Source organism: Hirundo rustica, chromosome Z (genome assembly GCF_015227805.2).
Source record: "Hirundo rustica isolate bHirRus1 chromosome Z, bHirRus1.pri.v3, whole genome shotgun sequence".
NCBI lineage: Eukaryota > Metazoa > Chordata > Aves > Passeriformes > Hirundinidae > Hirundo > Hirundo rustica.
The window spans coordinates 81,079,794-81,088,657 of record NC_053488.1 but is presented as its reverse complement, the minus strand read 5'-3'; positions in this window follow the sequence as shown (position 1 = coordinate 81,088,657).

The following is an 8,864-nucleotide window of genomic DNA, read 5'->3' as shown; positions in this document are numbered from 1 at the left end:
CTTAGCTGTCTGTGCTGAGGCAGAATTGACCCCGTTTCTGTGTCAAAGCAAAAAGTTTTAGCACAAGGCAATGAAAGTGTAAATCTCTTCTTCCTCTATTTGCCCTGCTCAACCCTCCCCTCTCTTTGGTTTCACAGTTGCTTAATACAATTAGGAGGAACAAGGTTTGTGGAGCAGATACCAGCAGGGGTATTAGCACCCATGAGTCAGTGCCCCTCGTGCTGATGGATGCGATCGTGATTCCAGAGGCAGGTTCAGTGCGGTTGAGTGCCCCTCAGACACAATCAGCCACTGGGAGCTCTGGGCATTTGGGGAACCACCCTGTGGAAGCAGGTGTTGACAAGACCTCAGATCCTGCTCTCCATCAGTGCATGGTGATACTGTGAGGGTTTGTGTGTGTGGGACCTCAAACACTGCCCAAAAGCCAGGATTTTCTCAGCTTTTGAGTCAAATAGAAGGAGTGTTTGCCCAAGAGAAGGAGAGGCCCTGGCAGGAAGCAGGGGTGTTGTACATTCAAGAAAGACATGTACGAACAGAAGGGGCTGGGCAAACTCTGCAAGGAGAAGCAAAGCTCCATGGAAACATTTCTATAGCTGCTGCTGACAAGGGCAGCAGGTTTTTCAAGGACTAACTGGGCTCCAGGACCTTCACTGGCCCCAAAGCGCCTTTCCAGAGGGTCTGCTGATTCAGTCTGCATCCCTACAGCCCTGTCAGGCATCCAGAATCCCACTGCCTGCCCAGGGAAAAATCACAACCACAACCACCAGCAAGTCGTCAGGCCCAGAGCACTTCCCAGGGACCTCACCAGTGACAGACTCCCCGGTTTCAGCCCCATATTCGCAATCTAGAACTCGCTTTTTCTCTGCAGCTTTCAAATAGTGTAGGGTTTAAAAATGCCCTCACCTTTTACCCACCCAGAATTTTGCACCAAGCTTTTATTATTTTTTTATTTCTTGCACACCTGGGTTCCATATAAGGCCATTATTGCTGACTGTGGCCGCTGTGACATAATTAGTGTTTGCTCATAAGGCACTGGCCCTGCAGTACAGAGTGGCGCAGTGAAAGTCCTCAGTGAGATGCTGAAAGCAGCAGAATGGGCTGGAATAAGTTAGGAAGTTTTAACAGGCATTAATCCTGGGGGATACTCGGGGGCAGAAACAATCCAAGCCTCTGTGAATCGGAGTGAAATGATTGCAGGGGAGCAGAGGTTACGCTGCGTGGAAGGTTTTGCTAGAAACCACTCAGCCTTTCAGAGCATGGAAAACAAAATTGCAACAAAATGAGCAAAACCTGAGAGGAATTTTTCCAGCCTCTCTTTGTGTTCCTTTAAGCCTATGAGAATTTATTAAATGGTTCCACAAGTGGGAAATTGTGTCTTTCCGTTTTTTATTAAAAAACACACAAACATCTCTGTGAAACTGAGCATCTCGAGGTACTCAACAGAAAAATATACAGACCTGCTCTGAAAACAAAAGTCTGAATCCTCCTGTGACAGCATGAGAATAATTAACACAGCTAAACATGGAGGAAAAGGGCTGGGCACAAAAACCATGCAAGACTTGGCAAATTCAAGTGTTGCAAAGTTGAAAGCTACAATTTGACCAAAAAAAAAAAAAAAAAAAAAAAAAAAAAAAAAAAAAAAAAAAAAATTGAGCTGGCAAAGATGCATGGATAAAAAGTGAAAGGGGCAATGGAAGTGTGCAGGTATGAGTGGATATCTGGTTGCATCACACATGATAAACATGGTGATGTACACTTTGAAAAAAAAAGTGGGGGGGGAAAGTAAAAATCCTGTCTGGTTCCCTTTTCCCATTTGCATCCCACATGCTTCCGCTGAGCCACTCAGAGCTGTGTAAAAGAGCCTACTGTTCAGCAGTAACTGGGGAGTCAGGGGCGGCTCCTGGGCCTGGAAAAAGCCACATTTCACTTATCTTTCCTCCCCTCCTCGCGCCCAGATGCTTTGCAAAACAAACAAACTACATATCTACATATCATAGCCAAAACTGCATATCAGACTACATCCACTGAAAGCCTCACTGTCTGGGGCTGTGGGGTTCAGCAAACCTTGGCGAGGCTGTCCTTGAGCCTGCTGCTTGATTTATGTTTTCAGATGGAAACTATATGAAGCTCTTAGTTATGCCTGGTCTTCTGCCAAAAAATAAGTTTGACCCAAACTGGGCTTTATAGAAACCTAAAGTGCAAGGTGAAGTGTCACATAATCCACTGTAAAACCTGGGTGTATATATATATATATATATATATATATATATATATTTTAAATAAAGAAAGCATACATTTTTCTTAGACTGAATTGTGAAGTTTTCACTAATTTTTAGGCTTTCTCAGTGGCTGCTGTGAGAGGAGTATCTGGAAGGCCCAAATCGGCTTTCCTGTCTTGTCTTTTTTCATGTCACATTGGTGGAGTCTGATACCAAGGCAACAGAGTGAAGTGAGACCAAAATTCGTCTGTTTTCAGTAACAAGCACTATCTCTAGAGGAAAGAACACAACTTTACACACATGTAGTAGGCTAAGAAATTCCAACAGAGGCAAAGAAATCATTGTGAGGATCAGAGCATCTTAAAAAAAAAAAAAAAAAAAAAAAAAGAAAAATGCGGGCACAGGGGAGATAAGATGAGACAAAGAATATTCATCAGTCAGTCGTGCCTTTAAGAAAATATACTGTGCATCAGGTTCCGTGCCCTGTAGCCGATTAAACAGAGAGGGTGATGTTCATTAGCGGCATCAGACGAGCGTTAATTACTGTAATTTGTAGGATAGGAAGTGCCACCTAGTGGCAAGGAGCGCGCCGCCACGGGAGCGCATCCCGCATCCCGCATCCCGCATCCCGCATCCCGCATCCCGGCTGCCAGGGGTTCCCCAAATCTGCCAAAAACTCCCGACTAACGCAGCCTATTAATGGTTTGTCAAGTGCCAGTGGGAATCACAGCTCCGGACAAACACAAGGGGCCTCCTAGTCTAATTTAGCCAGGACAATAGGTCCCAGAGACCCAAGATGGATATCCCGGTGCAGATGCATTCCTTTTAATTCTCTTTGGTTTACCAAATAGGAATTCCTCTAGGAAACCTCAACAAAGAAGTGGATTAATGAGAACCCTAGCAAAGAGTGTTTGCTGTATAAGCAATTCCGAGCCTAAGTAAAGCAAGGGGCAAAGTCTGATCAGCGTTTAGTACCAAACTCAAATAAATTCTGACAGAAGTGGGTGAAAAATGCACCAGCTGCAGGTCAGCAAGAAACGCTAACAACCCTCAAATGCTTGCCTGCCTACTTTCATTAGAAAGCAAACAGGGAGAAAAACAAACACTTATTTTCTTCTGTTGTTCTGTGGAGTTTGTTTTGACACTCCTCCTCCCTCAGCTGTAGTGTTCCCTGGTTTCCCCTGTTTTCATGGCATCTTGCTGTTCCTCAACCCCCTTTTCCTCTGCCTGGGCAGCTCCCTCTGCCAGGTCCATTCCCTATCTTTGCTGTGCCAAAGGCTCCTCAAATTTCCTGCTTTGCTTTCATGCATAGAATGAGGAAGAGTCTCCTGTCCCAAGCTGCTTCCCTGGAGTGTGGCAAGGAGATTCTCTCTCTTCTTGGACTGCCCTGGGTCTGCAGTGCTAAAGCTTGCTGAATGGAACAGAGGGAGGTTGTTGTGCTTCAGAGAGATTTGTTGTAGCAGCTTGGTCATAACCATCTTCAAATGGTAAAGCTGTTTGTTTCACTGGACGCAAAACGGTGAGATATCCTAGGGTGCTGGTGGTCGTGAAGCTGTGAAACAGGGGATGCTGCTGCTGGGTACTATTACTACTGGTTTCAGCAGAAATATTTCAATCCCACAGCTTCCCCTATCCCTGGTGCATCTGAGCCAGGGGAAGAAAAAGATAAGGTGATCAAACAGCTCCTTCCTGTAATATGCTGTGCAAGGGTGTAGCTGAGACCAAAGACAAGAAAGAGAAATACATCACCTCCCCATTTGAGCAGACCTGGACCACCTCTCACCCTTCAAAATCAAGCACCAGGCAGGTCGTGTCATCTATATTTATGGTTTCTTGGCTCACAGGACTATTGGGAAGGACCAGCAGCCATCACAAATTTCCACATGGCAGAGTCTAGGGGAGACCTTGAGCCCCCAGTGGGAGAGCCCCTTATCTGCTTGCCATCAGCCCTATTTGCAGATTCACCACCCCAAACAGATAGCAGCAGCTGCTTTCTGGGCACTCCTGGGCATGGAAATGTCCGAAGCCTCTGGGACCATAGTGCTGAAGGGTTGTGCTCAGCTAGGCAATGGGAGCTGTTGCACTCATAGCAAGTATGGGTATGGAAAAATCTCACAAAGTTTATGGTACTTCTGTCTGCTTTTATACTAAAAAAAGGTATTTTCTAGCTCCTACGGCTGATGCAGTGAATGTGACCATTGTTCCCATTTTCCCTCATCCTGGGAGACACCGCTTGCGGCAGCAGAGAAAACCTTTCACTGAACGTCTGAATACTAGAAACACTTCTTTTCATCCTTCCTTTAGCAGGGTAAAATTGGCATGTGTGTCACCAAAACTTGGTGAGAAACCCTTGACGGCAGCCAAGACCAAGTAATAGCAGAGAACTGGGAATGGTGTGGGGAGAATATGGAGCTTGAAGCTCTTGGCGTACATCACAAATCAGTTCTCATTCATTGACAGTCCTGGGCTTCCCAAAACACTGAGCCCATCTTTCTCACAAACAGTAAAATTATATGACTTTTTTTTTTTTTTCTTTTTTCTTTTTTTTTCCCCTCTGATTATTTTTGTTTGGTGTTTAGGTCTTCAGGGCAAGGTTACATCCTCTTTCCAAATTTTCTCTGCTCCCAACACAATTCATGTTCTGTGTAAAACTGAAACAAGCTTCAAGAATGTTACATTTCCTTAGCTGAGGCCTTCAAAAAACGAAAAAAATAATTAAAAATCAGAGAATATTCAATGAAGTTGTGTAGTTTCCAACAGGGAAGGACTGAGTTTTTCTCTCTGCTTTCATACCCATTCTTTCACTACTGAACAAAAAACTACCATTTCCTTTGTAGGAAGTGATAGGGTTTTTTTTTGTTGTTGTTTGTTTGTTTTGTTTTGTTTTGTTGTTTTTTGTTTTTGTTTTGTTTTGTTTTTTGTTTGTTTTTTTGCGGGGGGGGGGAACAAATGTTTACAGCTACCCCAAGAATCTTAGAAATTGTGCCAAGACATATTTGCAGATATGTCTGTCTCTTCTTCTTTTTTTTTTTTTTTTTTTTTTTAATGTGTTATTTTGTTTGTTTGTTTTAAATGGCATTGTATATAAAGATATTATCTTGGACATGTCTGAGAGCCAATCAAAGTTGTGAGATGCCAGGACAGGATCAGATCTTTCAACCCAAATTTACACTCTTTTACCCAAGGGCTGCTATGACTCTTCCTGCAGACATGGATGTTTTCACCTTTCCTTGCCTGTTAACAGCTACCAAGATTTCCACCTTTCCATTTTGTTCAACAAAAAGGAGTCCCCAGAGAAGAAAAGCAGAGATTTTCCTGCATGGTGTGGGGTCAAGGAAAAAGCCTAAACTCCCTATTTCCTCCACTTTTTAGGGTGTTCCTGATCTATTTAATTTCTTTGTTTCCCCTTTATACGTAGAGAAGAAACTGTTGACTGACACTCGTGGAATCAGCAGGATCTTTCCAGTGACTTCAGTAGGTTTTGGATTAATCACATTGTGAATGTTTGTTATTGCTTTAGCCAAGGATGAGAAGGCCCAGGAAGAAGAGATTAGTTAAGAAAATATCTCCTAATCCATTTCAGGAGTTTGCCCTATCAGTGAGGAACCAGACCCAGTGAGTTTATTCTTTGCACAATGGTGGTACCTTCATATCATGAAGAAAAAAACAAAATGAAACAAGAGTATGAAAAGCCCATTTCTTTTGGTAACAGTAAGAGAACAAACCCACATTTGATTATTCAGGATTACTTCTACACTCAATTTTATGATGCAGCCACAGAGTTATCAAAACAAAAATAATGCAAGGCCAGGATGGAGTTTATCAGAGGAAGCTCAGGATTAGCACAACACTTGACTATGGCTCAAGCCACCCTGTGCTGATAAGTTTCTTGGTTTCTTTCCCCCTTTCTTGCCTTGTGCTGCATTTGGTCCTCACAAGGATCAGCCTTGAGAAGGACCTTGGTGGTGGCCTGCCCACACTGACCACTCCTCCCCAAAATCACAAAGCAGCTATTCTTTGAGGAGCCAGACCCGGCTGTGGGAAGCAGACTGCTCTTTCAGCCTGACCTGGAGACACAGCCTGACACTTACACCAGCCAGAAGCAAACACCACCAGCTTCCTGACACAGCTTTTGGGGGGATTAGCCGTGGAAACATAAAACATCCCAGTCTGGCCCCTCGTCCTTGGAGTCAAGGCAGAAACACTGAGTCAGAACAGAGGGCAGCATCAGAACACAGGAGGAAAACGTCATTGCCTTAGTCATCATCATCCAGTGCTGCTGAAAGCCTGGACCTTCTCATGATAAATCCTGTCCTGGAAACTGACTATCTCAGGGCAGATAGTGCTGTGTCTGCATCGTTACATTTAATGCAGAAATAATACCTAGCCATCAATTGTGGCTTGTTCTGCTACCAAATGAAACACTCTATTCCTGGTTTTTCATAGCTGAGTGCTCTCCCCTCTGCTGAAGAAATATGGAGTAAAAATAGGTGGAGAAGGGTTTTGCCACAAAAGAAACATTGACATAAGCCATCAAGTGTTTTGTTTGAGAAAGTGGTTGTGTACACTATGGTTACTACTGCTGCTAAGCCTGACTCCTTTGGAGAGTTTTAATTTGCCTCTGAAAATATATTTAACTTTGTAGGAAAGGGAAGTACCAGGGAAAAAAAGCTTTTCTTAAATGTGGAATCTGAGAACTTGCAAAAACTCTATTGTTTTGGGAGATTTTATGGTTTCTGAAAGCATGCTGGGTTTTAGATAACCGAATCACTGCAGAATGAGGAAGGAGCCTACATATCTGTAGCTTTGAGAGGAAAATTGGGCCAATGGACTCATTTTCAGCACAGCTGCCACGGCACAACCCTTGGCGAGTAGATGGGAGTGGGAAGTTGGATCGTCAGAGCCACTGGCCAGGTGGAATAACTTTGAAAGGATCTTTGATTTTGCCCAAACTGACCTTAGTACTCTTGACATGTAAATTACATTAATTACTTCCTTTACTTTCATGTAAGGATTTTTTCATACACAGCAGCTCAGGAGGAGAAAAGAACATAGAAGACACAAAGAAAAGGTGATTGTGAAGCCACAAAAGATGGCTTAAGAAAACCTATGCCAGACAAATTAGTTTTTCCTTGAGAGACTGTGTTTCAGATCCACAATATTCTTTCAAGTGACGGGAAGCGGGTTTTTTTCCACAGATGTTCAGTTTGATATTTGCACATTGGCTGTAGCCATGGTCTAATTAATTTCAGATATTTGAAAACAATGGTTTCTCATAAAGAACCATTTAGGGCCTGTGTTTCACATTTAAAATGATAATCACTGTTGAGTCAGTAACATAAAACCTGCTTAAGAAGTGTGTAATGAAAATAGTATTTTTCTTCATCTCTGGACTAAGATGTAGCTGGGAGGATTATTTTTTTTTCTCAACTGATATTGCTTTAGGATGGGGACAAAGCCTAAACATTTTCCCTTTTGTTGGGTTTTCTCACACAAATCCGAACATCTGAAAACAATAATTTGTCATGGGAGACTTTGGCAGCCTCAGTAAAGGTTTACTTTTTCTATTTTGCCTAAAATATTTACAAAGAAAAATATCTGACATTCACAGTAAATCAGACAATATTTCAGGCCCCTGACATAATCCATAGAGGCAGTTTGCGTGGTCTCCAAGAGGAGGAAAGGAGATCCCCTTTCTGGACAGTTTTTTGGTCCGGTGCAGAAAGCTTGGCTCCCGAAGAAAGTGGGGAGGGTTAAATAAAGTGGGATGAAAACACCGAGGGGTTGCAGCTGTCTGTTTTTCCAGCTTGATCCTTTCCTCACTTTCCTCACTTTCCTCATCCTGAAAAGCCCCGAGGGTCTGCGGTGTAACACACCCTCCTTCCGCCGGGTTTTTCTCTCTCTGGAGGGCTGGGGATGCCCAGGAGGAGTTCCTTATCCCTCCCTCCCTTCCCAGCCGCACAGGAGCCCTGCGACCACCTCTGCCCGTGCCTTTGTCTGGCCGGCCCCAAAGCCTTCCCCGTGCCCAGGAACCTCCATCCCACCGCAGGAAGGACTTGGGGGAGCGCGGAGCCCCCTCCCGCCTCCTCTCCTTGCGGCCCCGCCGCCGGGAGAGTGAGGAAAGGGAAGCTCCGCGCCTCCAGCCCCGGGGCCCCGAGGCTCCGCGGGGGCTCCGGGAGCTCCGTGCCGGGCGGAGAGGAGGAAGAAGAGGAGGAGGAGGAGGAGCAGGAGCAGGAGGAGCAGGAGGAGCAGGAGGAAGGCGGGGAGCGGGTTTGGGAGGAGAGGGAAGGGGGTGGGTTCTGCATCCTCCTCTTTCTTCCCAGCTTCGAGACCGAGCGGCTTCGGCCGGCCGGTTCTCATCAGCGCTCCGGCAGTCCGGGGAGGTGGGAGAGAAAAGGGGAGGGGGGGAGTGACTTTTTTCTTAAAAAAAAAAAAAAAAGAAAAAAAAGGAAAAAAGAAAAAAGAAGAAGAAGGAAAAAAAAAAAAAGTCTATTTTCTTTCCCATCGTGAGGAAAAAAAAAAAAAAAAAAAAAAAAAAAAAAAAAAAAAAAAAAAAAAAAAAAAAAAAAAAAAAAAAAGGGGTGCCAGCAGCGAGCCGACCCGAGGCTGGTTGGCCCCAGTCTATAACTACTGGTTTCTTGTTGG